The sequence below is a fragment of the Vulpes lagopus genome, chromosome 1 (genome assembly GCF_018345385.1).
Source record: "Vulpes lagopus strain Blue_001 chromosome 1, ASM1834538v1, whole genome shotgun sequence".
Lineage (NCBI taxonomy): Eukaryota > Metazoa > Chordata > Mammalia > Carnivora > Canidae > Vulpes > Vulpes lagopus.
The window spans coordinates 44,951,993-44,972,240 of NC_054824.1; the positions used below are offsets into that span (position 1 = coordinate 44,951,993).

At 34.9% G+C, this 20,248-nt stretch overlaps 1 protein-coding gene and 1 pseudogene across 1 annotated transcript in view; one reads left to right on the top strand and one right to left on the bottom strand.

The window, feature by feature from the left end:
* EYS (eyes shut homolog) overlaps positions 1 to 20,248 on the top strand; it is a 1,534,343-nt gene that overhangs the window by 630,574 nt on the left and 883,521 nt on the right. The window lies entirely within an intron of this gene.
* On the bottom strand, positions 1,837 to 2,623 carry LOC121471712 (annotated as a pseudogene).

Sequence of the window (20,248 nt, forward strand, 5' to 3'; positions counted from 1 at the left end):
TAATAAGAATTGGTTGTATAGAAAGAACAGAAAGATTAATGCAATAAAATACAGGCAAAACTCACAAATTTGATTAAGAAGATATCACAAATAATATTAGAATATTGAAAGAAGTTTTAATATTCATATAATCAATATTAACTACAAATATAAAAGTGACCCAAAAAACATAAAGTTTATGGTAAATATCAAAATATTTTTGATATTGAACTGAACTTTGTAAGATAATGTACACATTATCTTTTCATCGTGCAGAGACTTCCAAATTATATTTTGTTTAAATTTGTGTTATAAAAAATAATTTGTTTCTCCAAATAATCTGCCTTTTTTTTTTTTTTTAATAATCTGCCTTTCACACAGTTGTCAGTTTGGTAAATATTGGCCAAATGTGGCTTCCAAAAGCAGAGTGGAGGTGCAGAAAGTTCAAACCTACTTTTGGGATATTTAAGAATTTGGATTATTAAAGATTTTTAAATTTGCTGACAGTTTTTTTTTTAATATAAATTTATTTTTTATTGGTGTTCAATTTGCCAACATATAGAATAACACCCAGTGCTCGTCCCATCAAGTGCCCCCCTCAGTGCCCGTTACCCAGTCACCCCCACCCCCTACCCACCTCCCCTTCCACCTGACAGTTTTTGATGACTCTAATGAAAGACAAATATCTTGGCTAGCTAGAAAATTACAGTAATTGTTTTTTTGTGCTGTAGACATTGACCACACACATATGTTTTTAAGTCATTGAAAGGACGCTGAATTCTGATTTTCATCTACATAGGATACATTTTGCAATTTGTGTTTATGTATCAGCACAATGTATATAATAATTTTACATATACAATGGGCACATCGGAAGACAGGAAGATAGTTTTACCTGACGTTTTTTAAGTTGATTTTCCTTTAGGGCTTCATGAAGAGATAAATAGAATAATGTACTTGAATCATAAATACTAAAACTATTAGGGGCTGACAATAAACATACAAGTTTCTTTTATTACTTAAGGGTGAGCAAAATAACATATAATTGAAAACAGGCTAATTCTCATCCTTTTACAACTTTTATTTTATAGGTAGTGTTTAATGACACATTTATTTCATCTTCAGATTAAAATATACAGATGTATTTGATAAAACATATCTGTAAACTATGAGGCAGTTACCAAAAATTTTATTTATTTATTTATTTTATTTTATTTTATTTTATTTTATTTTATTTTATTTTATTTTATTTTATTTTATTATTTTATTTTTTATTTTATTATTTAAAACCCAACACACTTCCATTTATGCCAGGAATTTAAGCAGAGACCTGAAGTGGAACCAATTGACTCACACAGTAGCAAATACAAAGTAAAGCAATGATCTTGGCTTGAGCTATGTGGTTCAGGGGTCTGGCCGAGTGTCTCACAAGCTCAGTCGCTGCAAACAATGGTTTTTGGGCTGTCCCTTGTAGCCTGGTAGAATCACGCTGGGGGAATGGAGAAAGTGAGCACCACTTCTTACCATGTTCTCCCTCCACCTGCTGGCCTCCCTCGGCCCCTGTGTGGGACGCCGCAGGCATCACTCACCAATCAGCCCAGGGCCGACCCGACGCGGGGGGGGGGGGGGGGGGGGGCATCACTGTTCTCCCAACTACAGCCAGACTCGCCTCCACAGCAGTACCTGTGGCTGCAGCCTGGACCCCCGTGCAGGAGTCCCGTGAATCTGGCTCTGGCGGTGGCAGCTGGAGAGGGTAATAGGCCCATCTGCTGAATGAAGGAAGTTGAGTGAATGAATGGGTGAGCTGCAGGGGTCACTTGCAAAGGGACCAGGAACGATGAGTTAACAACAACTCATTCAGGCAGATGCTTTCTTCTTCTTTGCTGCCTTGCTGTCTTTTGATGTGTGCCTTGCCCTCTTGCCTGTGTCACTCTCAGAGTCTGAGCTGTCAGAGTCAGATGACTTCCTGTCTCTATGGGTTTTTTTCTTCTTTTCCTTCTTTCTTTTTCTAGAAGAATTTCTTGTGGGGTCAGGCTTCTTGAGCTCTGCTGACTTTGCCTCTTCCTTCTCCTCTTCCTCATCCGGTATCAGAGAATACTTGGTCCCTCCTGGTTGCATAAAACAATCCTTTGCAAAGTGGCCTTTTACAGCCACGCTTCTTGCAGGTGGTGTTCAGGACAGCTTCGGGGGTGATCTTCTGCCCAGGGTAATCCTGGAAGGACTGTCGCCGCCTCTCTTCTTGCTCAATGATAATGTTGTTGGGGTCAAGGTCTTTCCCAGTTCCTTGGTTGACAACTTTCATGGTAGGGATACTTTTATCCTATCATTTTTCATCTCCCAGCCAATAAGCTTCACCCACACTTTGTCTCCAACATCCACTATCTCAGAGGGCTTATCCACACGACAGGATGACATGTGAGTTCGGTGGACCAGACCTTGCTTCCGACAGCCAGGGATTTTGATGAAGGCTCCATAGTCTGTAACCATAGCAACCTCTCCTTGGAAAATAGTGTAGAGAGCAGGCAAGTTCTCCATGGTCTCGGGTCTTCCTGAACTCATCCTTAATGTTCTATGGCTCCTCCATTTCTCTTCTGCCAAAGTTAATTCAAGTGTCTCTGGGTCAGCTCCCGGTCTCCCGGCCGCAGCATTGAGCGAAACGCCAAAACCAGACCCCAAAAATTCTAATAAAGGAAAATAATCAATCATCACTGTATTTTATAGTGAAGTTAAAAATATAAGAAAAATTAATGTGGAATTTGCTTATCCCAGGGGAGATTAGAAGGAAAAAATAGAACCTAATAGCCTATTAATTATTATTAGAATAAAAAGCCTCACTTTAGTCTGTTACAGAAATAGTATCAGTCACTAGCAGTTAGATAGTATTAAAGAGATGTCTCTGTGTCCATTGCGCAAGCTAAATCTTAATTAAAATTCATGGAAGTTTGTTGTTCCTACTTGATGACCCTAAAATTGGTCATTGATTATTCGTGCAAGTAAGCTGAAAGCAAGACACATTTACTTTCTCCAAAACTGAGTTTCAGTATCTTGAAAGGTTCAGTGTTGCTCTAAATTGTACTATGCAAATTTGTAGTCTACATTTAATTGTGTATAAAAATTCTCCCTAATTACAAGTATGGAGCATAAATACCTATAATCATCTATTTTATTTCTACAATGCTCTTATTAGAATGTATGTCTCTGATGACAATAGTCACAAGACATTGATCATCTAATAACTTATGTGTGCGAATCTTAGTTTTTCCAAGGACCATTTTAAGCACTAGATCATAGATATTTTAAACTAGACAGTCACCAAATCAAACTATCAATTTTACCAATGAAGAAACAGTAACGCAGAAAAGCTAACTGGAATACCAAGAAAGCAGATGATTAGGTTTCCTGATACAATCAATTTCCTAATTACTCTATCATATTTAGTACCCTCAACACTCTTGTATATTTTAAGAGATGAGTCTTGGTACCTATTATATAGGAAATTAAATTGTTCATACATTAAACAGTTTTATGATAGGCATTATTTTCATTTTTACACACATTTTCTGATAACCTTGAACATAAGGAAATGAAATGGATAGTGGCACCAATAGCTTACTCTCCAATGATATTGTGGCTAACAGGATGTACAAAGGCTGTTTAACTATCTCTGCATTTGTTGTGCAGTGTGGCGGTGTAACTGTCATATGTATCACATAGGAGGTTTGATTAATAAATGATCACTGTGCACTGTGTTTCTCAACCTTAGCTGCACATTAGAATCACTGATGAACTTTGTAACAAAAGAGATGCCATAGCCCCTAACCCAGACATTCTGATTTTATAGATCTGGAGTGGGGCTAGGACATCAATAAGAAAAGTGCATACAAATTTAGGAAATACCTATGCTAAGAATTGTTCATCACTTACTTGAAAATCAAACTTAACTGGGCATCCTGTATTTTTATTTAGTATAAATCTAGCAACTCTACCTTGGAGTCACTTCTATCTTCTCCTTCCAAAACTTGTCATTCTGTGAGAAGCATTCCAACATTCTGAGACATAAGGACCATTTCCATTCAGAATAGATAATTCTGAATAGATAATTAATCAATAGATTTGATTAATAAAAAAGCACATTTATTTTACAAATCAACTGTGGCATAAGAAATGCAAACTTAAAAATATTGTATTCACTCAGTTTTCTGTTTTGATTTTACAACTTAGACTGTTATTTGAGAAGTAAATATATGTTCACTTCTTTTCTCATGGATTCATCCTTAGAAAATACCTTTAAAATATTGGTGAAAGGAAATCAAAAGACTAATTCCTTTGCATAAATGTTTAAAAGAAAAAATTTTCAAGAGAGTAAGTTTTTATTAAATTTTATAGTTGTGACATGGTGATGACAGAATTTCAGATAGCCCCTGATTTATTTTTTACTGTGAAAACAAGAAAACATCAAATTTGGCTTCAGTTTCATGATAGTTTTACAAAATGAATTTCAGAGCTTTATATATCATGCACTAGGCCTGTTAAAATTTATTTAACTTCATTAATTTCTTTCTCCTAACTTCATGAATGTTTGAGATTTCCCAAATTTCAATGAGGAGTGTATTTTATTCTTCAGTGTGTGTCTGTGTTTCTTTCTTTCATTCTTTTTTTTTCTTTTTTTCTGGTCTTGTTAAAAATGTTAATTCCCCGCAGGGTTAAAATACAGTGTTGCATTAGTTTCATATAGTGATTCAGCAGTTCCATTTATTAATTGGTGCTCATCAAGATAAGTCTTAATTCCCTTATATTTTCACCCCTCCCTCACCCAACTCTCCCGTATTTCACTCACTTATATTTCACTCTCCTTCACCCAAAAATGGTAGCCATCCATTTGTTCTCTGTAGTTAAGAGTCTCTCTTTTGGTTGTTTTCCTATTTTATATGTTTTGTTTTGTTTTTAATTCCATATATGAGTGAAATCTTATGGTGTTTATCTTTCTCTGTTGAACTTTCTTCATTTAGCATTATACCCTCTAGTTCCATCCATGTTATTGCAAATGGCAAGATCTCATTTTCCATAGATAATGTCTGTTAAAGAGACTGTCTTTTCCCTGCTGTATATTCCTGCCTCCTTTGTTGTAGATTAATTAATCATATAAGCATGGGTTTCTGGCTCTCTATTCTGTTCCATTACCTATATGTCTGTTTTTTGTGCCAGTGTTATACTCCTTTGATTGCTATAGCTTTGTAATATATCCTGAAATCTGAGATTATGATACCTACAGTTTTATTCTTATTTTTCAAGATTGCTTTAACTATTTGAGGTCTTTTGTGATTGCATACAAGTTTTAGTATTATTTGTTCTAGTTCTGTGGAAAATGTTACTGAAATTTTCATATAGCTTACATTAAGTCTGTAGATTGCTTTGGGTAAAATGGACATTTTAACAATGTTTCTTCTTCCAACCCATGAGCATGGAATATCTTTCCATTTATTTGTATTGTCTTCAATTTCTTTCATCAGTGTTTTATGGTTTTCAGAGTACAAGTCTTTCAGTTCCATGCTTATGTTTATTTCTAGGTATGCTAATATTTTTGGTGCAGTGGTAAATGGGATTGTTTTCTTAATTTTTCTTTCTGCTGCTTCATGAGTAGTGTAAAGAAATGCAAAGTATTTAAGTATATTGATTTTATATTCTGTGGCCTTACTGAATTCACTTATCAGTTCTAGTAGTTTTTTGGTGGAATCTTTTGGGTTTTCTATAAATAGTGTCATATGATCTGCAGGTAGTGAAAGTTTTATTTCCTTACCAATCTGGATGCCTTTTCTTTCTTTTTCTTATCTGATTGCTATGGCTAGGACTTCCAGTACTATCATGAATAAAAGTGGTGACAATGGACATCCTTGTTTTGTTCCTGATTTTAGAGGAAAAGCTGTTAGTTTTTCACCATTGAATAGAGTGTTAGCTGTGGATTTTTCATTTATGGCCTGCATTATGATTAAGTATGTCCCTTCTAAAACTATTTGTTGAGGATTTTATCATGAATGGCTATTGTACTTTGTCAAATGCTTTTCATACATTTATTTAAATGATCATATGGTTTTTTATCCCTTCTCTTTTCAATGTGATGTATGACATTAATTGATTTGAAAATATTGAACCACTTCTGCATCCCTTGAATAAGTCCTACTTGATGGTGGTGAATGAAGATTTTAATATATCGTTGGATTTGGTTTGCTCATATTTTGTTGGGAATTTTTGCATCTATGTTCATCAGAGATATTGGCTTATAGTTCTCTTTTTGGTAATGTTTTTATCTGGTTTTGGTATCAGGCTAATGCTGACACCTCATAGAATAAATTTGGAAGCTTTCTTTCCCCTTCTATGTTTTTTAACAGTTTGAGAAGAATAGGTGTTAATCCTTCTTTAAATGTTTGGTAGAACTCACTTGTGAAGCCATCTGGTCCTGGACTTTTGTTTGTTGAGAACTTTTTGATTACTGATTCAAATTCATTGCTGATAATCAATCTGTTCAAATTTTCTATTTCTTCCTACTTCAGTTTTGGTAGATTATATGTTTCTAGGAATTTATCCATTTCTTCTAGGTTGCCAGTTTGCTGCATTTAATTTTTCATAATATTCTTTATAATCCTTTGTATTTCTGTGGTGTTTGTCATTATTTCTCCTCTTTCATTTCTGTTTTGTATATTTGAGTAATTGAGTCCTGTCTTTTTTTTTTTTTTTACAACTATGGGTGAAAATCAATTTAATTGATATTTTCAAGGAACCAGAACTCCTTGTTCATTGATTGGTTTTCATTGATTGGTTCCATTGTTTTCTAGTTTCTATTTCATTTATTTCAACTCTAATATTTATTTCTTTTCTTCTACTAATTTTAAGTTTTGTTTGTTCTTCTTTTTCTAGCTCCTTTTGGTGTAAAGTTAGGTCACTTATATGAGATTTTTCTTACTTCTTGCCTTATTGTTATAAACTTCCCTCTTAGGACAGCTTTTGCTGCATCCCAGAGATTTGGGACCATTGTGTTTTATTTTCATTCATCTCTATGTATTTTTTTTTTCTCTTTGATTTCTTGGTTGACCCATTCATTGTTTAGTGGCATATTATTTAACCCCCTTGTATTTATGTTCTTCTGGATTTTATATTGTGGTTGATTTTGATTTCTAGTTTCATAGGATTGTGGTTGGAATAGATGTATTAGATGGCTTTGATCTTTTTGAATTTGTTGAGACTTATTTTGTGGCTTAATATGTGATCTATTCTGGAAAATGTCCTGTGTGCATATGAAAAGAATGTGTATTCTGCTGTTTTGGAATAGAATCTTCTGAATACATCTGTTAGATACATCTAGTCCAAAGTGTCATCCAGTACCACTGTTTCCTTGCTGGTTTTCTGTCTGGATGATATATCCATTGATACAAGTGGACTGCTGAAGTCCTCTACCATTATGGTATTACTATCAATTGTTTCCTTTATGTTTGTTATTAGCTGTTTTATGTATTTGGGTACTCCCACAATGGGTGAATAAATATTTACAATTGTTATATATTCTTGTTAGATTGTTCTCTTTGTAAATATATGGTGTTCTTCTTTGTCTCTTGTTACTGTCTTTGTTTTAAAGTCTATTTGTCTGACATAAGTATTGCCACCCCAGTTTTTTTTCACAATAATTTGCATGATAAATACTTCTCTATTGCTTCGCTTTCAATCTGCATCTGTATTTAGGTCTGAACTGAGTCTTTTGTAGGCAGGATACAGATGGGTCTTGTTTTGTTTATCCATTCCATCACCATTGACTTTAATTGGAATGTTTGGTTCATTTACGTTCACAGCAAGCATTATTAGGTATGAACTTATTGTTTCTTGTTTTATGATTGTTTTTATAGTTTTTCTCTGTTCATTTCTTAAACTCATAGTTTTCTAGCTTTCTTTAGTGATATACTTGGATTCCTTTCTTTTTGTTTTTGCATATTTATTACTGGTTTTTGATTTGTGGTTACCGTTAGGTTTGCATATAACTTCTTATGAAAATTGCAATCTATAATAAGCTGATGGTCACTTAAGATTGAAACTGTTCGTCTACGGCCATACCACTCTGAATGCACCCGTTCTCATCTGAAACCATTGTTTACTCCTCTGCCCATTTTAGGACTATGGTGTCATACTTCACTTCCTCTTATTTTGTGAATCCCTTGACCTATTATTATAGGTATATTTAATTTTACTGCTTTTATATTTCCTACTTTTCTTTCTCCTACTTGTTGTCTTTCATTTCTACTCAAAGAGTTTCCTTTAATGTTTCTTGTAGGGCTGGTTTAGTATTGATGAATTCCTCTAACTTTTGCTTCTCTGTGAACTCCTTGTTCCTCCTATTCTGAATGATAGCCTTGCTGGAGAGAGTATTCTTGACTACAGGTTTTTTTGTTTTGGTTTGGTTTTATGCTTTTTTTTTTTCCTTTCAGGACTTTGAATATATGCCACTCTTTTCTGCAACATTTCTGCTGAAAAATCAACTGATACCTTTATTGGGTTTCCCTTGTATTTAATGCTTTTCTTTTGCTGCTTTTGAAATTCTCTTTATCACTATTTTTTTGCCACTTTAATTTACCATATGTGTTGGTGTGGACCTCCTTGGCTTGATTTTGTTGGGGACTGTCTCTGTGCCTCTTGGATCTGGACATCTGTTTTCTTCTCCAGATTCAGGAAATTTCAACAATTATTTCTTCAAATAAATTTTCTGTCCTCTTCTCTCTCTTCTCCTTCTGTGATCCCTATAATGCAAACATTATTACATTTAGTGATGTCACTGAGTTCCCTAAGTCTATTCTCATTTTGCATACAATTTTTATCTCATCTGCTCAGCTTGATTACTTTCCATTACTCTGTCCTCAAATGCCTTTATGATCGTTACTTTAAATTCTTCATCAGGCATATTATTTATCTTTCTTTTGCCTAGGTCTTTTGCTGTGATTTTGTGCTGCTTTTTCATTTGGGACATATTTCTCTGTCTTGTCATTTTGTCTAACTCTCTGTCCTGCTCTTGAAAGTAATGACCTTATGGAAAAGAGACCCTATAGTGCCCTGCAGTACAATGTTCCATGGTCACCAGAACCTGGTGCTTCAAGGGATCTCCTATGTGTGTTGTGTGTATTCTACTGTTGTGGCTGAGCTGCTTTTGCCTTTAGTACAGTCATCTGCAATGGCTCTTTTGCCTGTTGTGGGCAGAGTTTGGTCCCTATGTTGTTAGTGGGCTGGTCTGGGTCACCTTGGGCTTGAGTTGTGTCAGACCAGGTGTATTTCTGAGCTGCTGTCTCACCAAACTACAGGGCACCTTTCCTGTCTTGTCCCCCAAAGAGCTTCATTGATGAGTACAGCCTGCAATCAAGCCAGATGTTTTACCCCAGCCCAGTGCTGGGGCTGCAGTGGAACTGATGTGTGGTGTGTGTGCTTATCTTTCCCTCTCCCCAAGGTAGGAGTCACTTTGGAGTGGTGCTCATCCCTGTGAGGGCTGCTTGCACATGGCCAGGCTTGTGCACCACTTTAGATAGGCTGTGACCAAGGGCATATTGGAGAGGGCAGTTCCATAGGAGAAGAAGGGGGAAGGGCACATGATGTTAGAAAAGTTTTGCATGGGTCTCCTGTGGGAGGTGACATGAAATAGAAGTTTGGCTGGAGGGGACTTTTCTGTAGGAGAACTTAGGGGCAAAGCATGCTATTAGCAATTAAAGTAGTGAGTTGTGGTGCTGAGCTGGTTCCCACTGTGTCCCTGTATCCAGGTTGGAGGGTGTAGAGGGAAAATGGAATCAGATAGTTCTTTTGTCTTGGAAAGTCTCTCAATGATCCCTGCCTCCCCAGGATACCCTCTGAGATTAGTAAACAAATATCCCTCTGTATAGTCAAGGCGTTTTTCTTTTCTTTTCTTTTCTTTTCTTTTCTTTTCTTTTCTTTTCTTTTCTTTTCAGGTTAACTTCTTTTTTTAAAATTTTTATTTATTTATGATAGTCACAGAGAGAGAAACAGAGAGAGGCAGAGACATAAGCAGAGGGAGAAGCAGGCTCCATGCACCGGGAGCCCGATGTGGGATTCGATCCCGGGTCTCCAGGATCATGCCCTGGGCCAAAGGCAGGCGCCAAACTGCTGTGCCACCCAGGGATCCCTCAAGGCATTCTTCAAACTGCTGCTTGTATGCTATATCTCCATGAGTCTGTTTGTTTTGTTGTTTCCTTAAGGACTCTGTTTCCTATCACTCTATTGGTTCTCCAGGAGAGAACCTTCTGATTTTTAAAGATCTTGGTTTTAAGCCCTACTGATTGCAAGAACTCACAAAATTATGCCCCTCTGGCTTTCAAAGTCAAGTGTTTTGGGGATTTGTCTTCCCCATGCAGTTTCCCTGTGCCTTGGATGACTGGGGTAAGGGTCTGTTTCTTCCCTCTCCCCAAACTCATATCATTGCATCCTCCTGTGGACAATCCAGTGGGTCTTTTTAGCTCCAGACTGCATCTCTGCTGTTCCTACCCTCTTTGATGTAGCCTCTTCTCTACATTAACCATGGAGAGTCTATTTGCCAGTCTTCAGGTCATTTTCTGGGTTATTTGCACTGATATGGGTGTTATTTCATTGTATCCATGGAATAAGGTTAGCTTAGGGTCCTCCTATTCTTCCATCTTCCCTAGAAGTCCTTATTCTTCTTTGTTTTGACTTAAAAATGCACCAGAGACTGTGAAATGTTTTTGCAGCATTAGTCCATTATAATATTAATTTTAAACAAAAAGTAACTGTATGATCATTATAAATAATTACTTAAGTATGTTTGAAATAAAGTCTTCCATAATCTTATTCCTGAGAGATAGCCACTGGGAATAGTTTGGTAAATATATTTCCAATTTTCTTTTTAAGAATAGAACAATACATATAATTTTAAAAAGACACTGAGTATTATACATAATGTCTTGCAGTTTTAAATCCATCTGTTAAGTAATTTTATTCTGTTTTTATTTCTAATTCTGTGTTTATAACTTCATAGCCTACATACTTCCTTTTACATAGTTCTTACATTAAATCAAGCCAGATATTATAGCCTTCTTGATTTTCTCCTTCTGATCCTGCTTTCTCTATTTCCTTAATAGTCTTATCCAAGAGCATTTTCTTAATGAATTTAGAGACTATTCTTTGCTTAATAATCTGGTCCTGGGCAATCCAGTGAAAGACCTACATACCTCCTACCTCCTACCTCCTATCTTTCATACATATCCTCTTCTGCAGATTCATCTCATTAGCTCTCTTTCTTAAAACTATTCAGTAGCCTTATAAGTCATCTTTTATCTCCAAGCTCTTGTCCATTCATTTCATTATGTAGAGTTTCTTGCAGACTTTTATTTTAAAAATTAGGAAATAAATAAATAAATAAAAATTTAAAAATTAAGGATGTTAAATGATGGTTTTTAAAATTTTAGTGCCACTTAATTTTCTATAGAATAAGTCTCACATCTCCTTTGGATGTATTCTCAAAATATCCATTCTCACGTTGAATTTCTCACTGTTTAATGTACTGGATGTTAGATCACGGCAATTACATTTATCTGGAAATACGAAGAACTTCTAAAATTCTCCATAGTGTAGCTGCTTATCCTCTTTGGGTGTGCATGTGTTTTTCTCCACATAGACATGACTGAGATCATCCTGCTGTTAACAGGCAGAGAATTATTATTTTTTTAAAGATTTTATTTGTTTATTCATGAGACACACACACGCAGAGAGAGAGAGAGAGAGAGAGAGAGAGAGAGAAAGGCAGAGGCAGAGGGAGAAGCAGGCTCCATGCAGGGAGCCTGATGTGGGACTCGATCTCATGTCTCCAGGATCACACCACGGGCTGAAGGTGGCACTAAACAGCTGAGCCACCCTGGCACTAAATAGCTGAGTCATATTATGTACGACTTAGACTTTGGTTGTTTAGAATATCATTGTGTATGGCTCTCTATCATTGTATGACACTCTCTGAGCATGTCCCAAGCAGAGAATTATTTAACTAAAGGTTTTTGTTCCAACTATATTGTCTTTTATATCATCAACCTTGAACTCAGCCAAATTTACAAACATGCAAACATATAGGTTTACTCTCTTACAAATTAAAATGTTTGTGAAAATCTGAAACTATCTTGGTTATTAATACCATCTCTTTATAATGATTAGATAATAACATATACTAAAAATTAAATTCTATGGATAATAACAATAATTTTAATTTCTCCAAACTAAAATATCCCATACCTAAAATTGGTAGGTATAATGCCTTTACCCATCAGTGTGTTAAAACATCTTTAAAAATAGTTATAAAAGAAGTTATACAACTTTTAAAATACATGGAAGCATACAAAACAGTCCTCAAAGGATATCTGCATGAGGACTTTACTAATACCTCAGGAAGTATCTTTATAATGTAAACTAATGATAAGTTTTATAAATATTCTTCAACTATTAAGAATATAGATGGTTCAGAAAAATTAAAAATTTTTGAAATAGTAACTCTGAAATGGAAATCTGGGAGGAAAATATGGCTGAATAATGTGCATTCTGCTGAAAATTTTACTAAATAAAAATTAATTATACTTGGTTGTTTTTCTCTTACCTGAGCTGACAGCAGATGCTTAACTGACTGAGCCACCCAGGAGCCCCTAACAGTTTGTTTTACCCATGTTTAGAAATACATTGATTAATCATATCTCAATTTCATTTATCAGAATTGTATAATTCTTAATTTACCCTCTAATCTCCAAGATTTTTATAAAATAATCTTTAATAAAAATGATGATCTACACTTATATTAATATGTTTAGAATACAATATTGTTGCCATTGAATGACTCTATAATTGGTAAGTAATTGAAGTGATGAGAAAAAATAATCCAAAGATATGCACTTCAGTACTGGTTCAGAAGTTCACTTATATGTCCATGAAAGCATTCCATTCATTTCTTGTTCTGTAACAATATATTATGTAGGACTTAGACTTTGGTTGTTTAGAATATCATTGTGTATTAAAATAGTCTCTTAGATATTTACTGGAAGGGAAAAATTTGTTCATTGAAAATTGGTTTCTAGCCTAAGTAATACAGAAGAGAGTTGGAACCCAAGAGAAGGGACATTGTGCGACACTCAAGAGACAGGGCAAAATTTTTGGTCTTTTGCACAAATGACATAAGTTACCCTCCATGATTTCTTTTTTTAAAGATTTTATTTATTTATTCATGAGAGATACAGAGAGAGAGTAGCAGAGACACAGGCAGAGGGAGAAGCAGGTTCCGTGCAGGGAACCCGATCTGGAACTTGATCTCAGGACTCCAGGATCACACCCTGGGCGGAAGGCAGGTGCCAAACGGCTGAGCCACTCAGGGATCCCTCCCAACCATGATTTTATTGTTGGTTGGATTAGGTAGAGACCTGAGATTGCACTGTGTGATGCTTTTATCTTGATAAGAATACAACTTACATTACAATTGCACTTTAAACTGTGTGAATAGTAAGCTACAGATTTATCCTGCATTTATGGCCCTAAACTAGACTACTGAGAATTAGTTAGGATGATCCTGAGCCATAAAACTAACTGTACCTCAAATTGAACCAAATGAATTTTTGCAAGGATACTTGATTAATTAGTACCACTTCCCCATTGCTAGGTTCCAGTAATTCCCCCTATGTTCAATGCAAGTTCCAGGTATGATTAAAGTCAGATTTACCTTTCTTTTTTGAGGAATAAACTGAAAATTACCTGGCATTCAGATCATGAGACCCTTTCTGCAAAATTTCTGGAAAATGTGACTCTGTTAAGATATTATTTCTAGCCTATATTATTTAGTCGGTGTGAATGCTGGATATTCTCACTAGAGCTACTGACTAAGAAGCTTATAAATTAGCATAGAACCCCCACCAGGCATTATATTGCATTGAAGGTACAATTTAATGTAACCAATTCTGTACAGTAGGAACTAGCAGGGCATAGCAATGGAAAAGCAGAGGACAATAATAAAATTCACTGGAAAGGTCAAACATATAATCCATTTGAATTTGTTGATAGTTCATAATTTAGAATACTAGTTGGAAAAATTATGAAATATTCAAGGCTACAGGGTACAATGTTGTTGTGATCTTGTTTAAAAATAAAAAGATGAGGAAATTAATTAAATGTTAAAGGAATCTATTTTACTTTTGATAACAGAATCTGTCAGCTAAGCAGTAGGAGAGAGTATAATGTCTTTAGGAGGATCTAAAAATTCTCTCCTTGTCATATTATTATTGTGCCTATACAATTATTTAATATTAATGGAAAAAGTTCCTCATGTTTTTGGATTTTTTGGTTTTCTTTTGGAAAGCACAGCTTTCTAGATTAATCCATATCTAAGGCTATGAATCCAAGACTACTCTTTATTTTAAAAAATAGATTTTGAATCTACAAGGTACTATATGAACCATTTATTTTATGAACCATTAATAGCACTTATTATTCATTATTTTTGTAAGGAGCATGCTTGAACCATAAGAATGGTAGGCAAAATTTACTTTCTTATGAATTCTATAAATTTTCTCCTACTAGTCTATTTCTAATTTCTTTAGGCATTGTTGCTTATTTCATTATTTACATAGTACTTATACTAATATAGTGTTTTACTATAGTATTACGTTATAGTACTATATATACTGAAAAATGAAGTACTATTGTAGCATTAAAAAATGAGGTCTTATAATGTAATGCAATATTATACCATCTTGACCATTAAAAGATCTTCAAAGCAATGCAGTCATATATATATTTTTTTAGATGAAGACCACCAAACCTATAACATTTAAATAACTTGTATAACTTCACAAAAATAGCAACAGAACTTGAAAAATACACAAAATTCCTTATTCACATTTTAGGGTGGCAGCCATGTTGATTGTGTGTCTGTATTCATCATGGGAACGAGCACTATTGTAGACATAGCCAGTACATTCCTCAGATTAAACTTATAAATCATTCATTTTGGGGATCCCTGCGTGGCTCAGCAGTTTAGCGCCTGCTTTTGGCCCCCGGCGGATCCTGGGGCCCTGGGATCCAGTCCCATGCCAGGCTTCCAGCGTGGAGCCTGCTTCTCCCTCTGCCTGTGTCTCTGCCTCTCTCTCCCTCTCTTTCTCTCTATCATGAATAAATAAATAAAATCTTAAAAAAAAAAAACATTCATTTTTGTTTCGGCTATAATAATCAAGATATATAAAAATCCCAACTACCATGTTCTTTTCTTCACCTATTAAATTTTTAGTATATTAGAAATCTACTTTTAAATGAGATCTTATCTCTGCCTCTTATTGCTTATATCCTTCCTTATTTATTTAGAACTGTATAACAGGCTTATTTTTAATCCTTCTGATTTAAAAATCTGCTTCATTTAGCATAGGTCATCTTTCTTTTATAATGGTTATCCCTCCAGTGTTTACATATTTGACCCATGTTGACCTAAGGATGTCAGACCCTGGTATTTATGTCCAGAAAGCACCAAATACTAAGACCTGAATTGTGTCTGGCTTATACTTAACGAGATGAGTGTAGCTGCTGAATACCTTTGTGCAGCTTAAGCACTTCATAAGTCTAGAGAGTGTTATTCACATAAACAATGTTATATGGTAGGCCCTGGAGACACATGATTCCCAGAGGAGGGAGAACATAATTACTGAACTGGTTCTGGTCACCTCTTCTGCAGTTAATCCACAAAGAAACTCTTTTTAAATTTTTATTTTTTTAAATAATAGACTTTTTAAAAAGTTTAAGGTTACACAAATATTGAATGAAATGTCCAAAAAGTTCCCATATACCCCACTCCCCCCTCCCCAATTTCCTTTTCTAATTAACATTTTGCATGAGTGAGGTAACATCTTGCATTTGGTACAGTTAGTGAACCAACACTGACACATTATTATTAACTGAAGTCCGTGATTTACTGTGGGTTACTATTCTATGGGTTGAGAAATGTACAATGGCATTAGCTTACTGTTAAATTACCATACAGCAGAGTTTAACTGTTCTTAAAGTATCTCTTTACCTATTCTTGCATCCTCCCACTGTCAACCCCTGGCAATACTGATCATTGTACTGTCTCCATAGTTTCACCTTCTAGAATACCATATAATTGGCCTTTTAGAATCAGCTGTTTTCACTTAACAATAAACATTTAAGATTCCTTTTTCAGTGGCTTGATTGCTCATTTCTTTTGTCACTGAAAAATATCCCATTGTTTGGATGTACCACAGTTTATTCATTCACCTATTGAAGCACATCTTGGTTGCTTCCAAGGTTTGACAATTTTGAATAAGCTTGCTATAAATATTTGTCTCCAGGCTGGTTTGTTTGTTCTGTGGGCATATTTTCAAATCATTTGGGTAAATTCCTAGGAATATGATTATTTGATTGTAGGAAAAGAGTATGTTTATTTTTCTAAAAATACTGCCAAAATGTCTTCTAATGTGCCTGTAACATTTTACATTCCCATGAGCAATGAATGAGAGTTTCTAATGCCCTACATCCTTGTCACCATTTAGTTTTGTCAGTGTTTTGGACATTACATTCTAATAGGTGTCTAGTGATATCTTGTTTTAGTTTTCATTTTCCTAATGATGGATGATGTTGAGCATCTTTTGATATGTTTATTTGCCATCTGTATATTTTCTTTGGTAAGGTGTCTGTTGAAATATTTTGCCCATCTTTTAATTCTGCTGTTTTCTTATTGTTGAATTTTATAAGTTCTTTTTGTATTTTAGATACCAGCTTTTTATTCATATGTGTTTTGGAAATATTCTCTTTGAGTCAATGGCCTGTCTTCTCATTTTTTTTGACATCCCAAGCCTAAGCGACTTTTTTGTTGTTGTTGTTGTATTTGTTGTTGTGTGAGGGCTTCATGCTTAAATACTTAGAGAAAAGCAACAATGGAGCAGGAGATTCTCTTGATTCTAGTCTATCAGGACTGGGTGAATCTGACAGGCAAAAGATGGGAGGAGAATGCCTTACGGTACATGGTCTTCTCTTTCTATATGTGTAACTGTCACACATATTTGGACATTTTACATTTATCTTCCAACACTTGGAGCCCAAGTTTTTGCAAATTTCTTGAATAAGGAGTAAGCAATATCTTACCTTATATAAGGCCCATTTTAAATGTGGCTTTTTCCTCTTCATGATCATTGGCATTCTTAGCTTCAGGACAAGATAAATTCTTCACTAGCCATAAAATCACCCCCCCACCCAAATTCTGATATCTGACATGTGTGTGAACATATACTGTGTTCTCAGTAGCAGCCAGACTTTGAGCCATTCGTTATTACAATACTACACCTACCAGTACCTTTCTAAAAGGAACAAACTGGGGCACCTGGGTGGCTCAGTGATTGAGCATCTGCCTTTGGCTCAGGTTCTGATCCTGGGATCCTGGGATTGAGTCCCGCATTAGGCTCCCCATAGGGAGACTGTTTTTCCCTCTGACTATGTGTTTGCCTCTCTGTGTGTCTTTCATGAATAAATAAAATCCTTTATTAAAAAAAAGGAACAAACTAAGTCAACTAGTTAATTTAAAAGAAAACATATAATCAGCTATTTAATTGGTTTGGGATCTCATAGAAACTAAAGCATGTTATCCTTAAATATTCATATTCATAGTTCTCTATACTTTAATGTTATCTACTGTCACTAGATAAATGTAGGGTTCATTTCTTAATTAATTCCCCCATGGTCTTGAGATTATTTTCAAATTCATGGCAATTTCTTCAGATTAGGATAGTTTTGTTGTTGTTAGAATTTAAGGTTTATAGAAAAAGGATAAAGTAAGTTAGAGCATGAAGGTTGTTAATTTCCCCCAGAACACCTCATATATACCTTATATTCCAAAAGAGAAATATTCTCAGTTTAAAACAAAGAAGAAATTGCAAGCATTTTATTACTTATGGTTTATAGTGTTCACTACTTGCAACCTGTAGCAAAGCTTTTATTTAGAAGTAACAACTTGCTGTAATCTCATTAGGAAAACTAATCAATATTTTAAAAACAAAGCAAGCACAGAACACATTTAAGGAAAGCCCCAAACCTGATCATTACTTCTCAGAGTGTGATATTTAAAGCACTATAAACAAATCAAAAGAAGTACATAGCCTTACGTACTTTCTGTTGCTTTATTCTTTTACCTGCCATTTATTTCTTTACCAGACTCAACATTCCAATAGCATGTTCACTACTAAATTAAAACCATTGGTTGTCAAGTGCTTTGAGACTCTAAAGTATAAAGAATGATAACCAAAATCATGTTATTATCTGGAAGCCAGAGTTCCGCTTAATACAGCAGTCTGCCTGGCCTATTTTATATCACAATCTGCTATATAATTAGATAACATCTGAAATCTAGTAGGGATTCTAATGATAAGAATGTTCCTGCCTGACTTCTTAGTCTAACTAATGAAGCATGGGAAGAAATTTTCAGCAAGTGTCAACCATTTTAGCTTGTGATACCAATTTGACAGTGTAGCAATTGGTATTCATTTGCTAAGCACCAAATGAAATTACATATATTTATATTTTTTCTTGGAAATAAGGTAAAAGCTAATTATGATATATATGGTGATAACTTAGAACAGTGCCATTTTAGATATAGACAGACTTACTATTTCTGATGATTTTATATAATTACACAGAAACAGCAGTAGTCAGCAAAGAACTGAATAGAATTTCTCCTTTAAAGAATGGACAGCCTACTTGAGAGCCAAACATATATATTTAAATAAGAATATAAATGTTTTTATTTTTAATATATATGTTCAAAAAATGGCTCCTTATGTATCCTGCAACACAATGAAAAAGCCTTTGTGTAGTCTTACAGATTGTCATAAACCCCCCTCTGGTTCAGTTGGTGTATTTTTTATGATGTAAATAGGATTCCCTATAGCTATTTAGAGTAATTTAAAACTCATCCTATGAACTTTCATAAGCTAGTGAAATAGGAAAAGCATATCTGGCCAGAAAAACAGGTTTGCTAGATCTGCTCAAGCAATGAATTTTTAAAGGGTTTGCTTAAAACAACAGAGTATGTCAATTGGCAATATCAGTCCACATATGAGCTTTCAAATCCTCTCTTTCTAAGCCCAGGCAGCTGGGTGATTTGTACGATATTTGATTTTTGGTTTTTCAGCAGCCCATTTTGATTTTGTGCCATTTGCATTTTTATAGACAACAGCAGTCCTGCAGCAGGCTCTGTTTTGTTGATAGGTTTTGCAAGTTGATAAAGGTAAAGGGTATGTAGAACTTGAACCTAATCGAGATGTGTTGTTTCAAAACATCAGCACCACTGAGAGATGAGTCTCAGAGGAAACAAAACACAAATACCTAGCAATTATATTTTATAATTTTCTTTTTTGTTTTCAAATTTAGATACACTGCCTTTCTGCTTACCTCTTTTTCTATATTCTTGTAATGTTTTAGACTTTTAACAAGAATTCATGAAGACGTTTCCATATAAAAACACTAATATAGTAATTGGGAATCTTTACTATAGATCATAATATTTCCCTACAATAGATGTTCTGGTCCTAAAGTTCAATTGTTAAAAGAAAGATTGTTCTTAAGAGAGTTTTATGGCCCAAATAAAAAATGTACGATATATGGAATGTATGAAGGTGAGGAGAGGATTAACATGAAAAATCTTACTTTTTTGTTCTAGAATCTTTTACGTAGTTTACCTTTAATTTTCCCACAACCATTTGATATGTAAATAAAAATGTCGATTTTATAAAAGAGATAAGCTCAGACAAGTTAATCATTTGCTTCAGGTGATTTGGCTCTTAAATGGAATCTGGGATTTGAACTAAGGTTGATCTTACATTCTGTTGCCTCAGGGTAAATTTTTTTTTAAACTCATTTATTTATTTCAGAGAGAGTGTGGAGGGCAGTGGGGAGAGAGAGAGGGAGAATCTCAAGCAGACTCTCCACTGAGTGCAGGAGATTGATGCGGGGCTCTATGCAAGGCTCAATCCCATGACCCTGAGATCATGACTTGAACTGAAATCAAGAGTGGGACGTTTAACTGGCTGAGCCCTCCAGGCACCCCGGACTTGAAGTAATTTTATCTAGAGAAAAACATGTTAAAAGTGGACCATGTGAACAATCTTGATGAAGACAAATAAGAAATTACAGAATGACTAGATGCAGCCTTGGGGGTAGAAGTATATCTGGACTGGAGGTGAATGAGTTTGTAAAAATT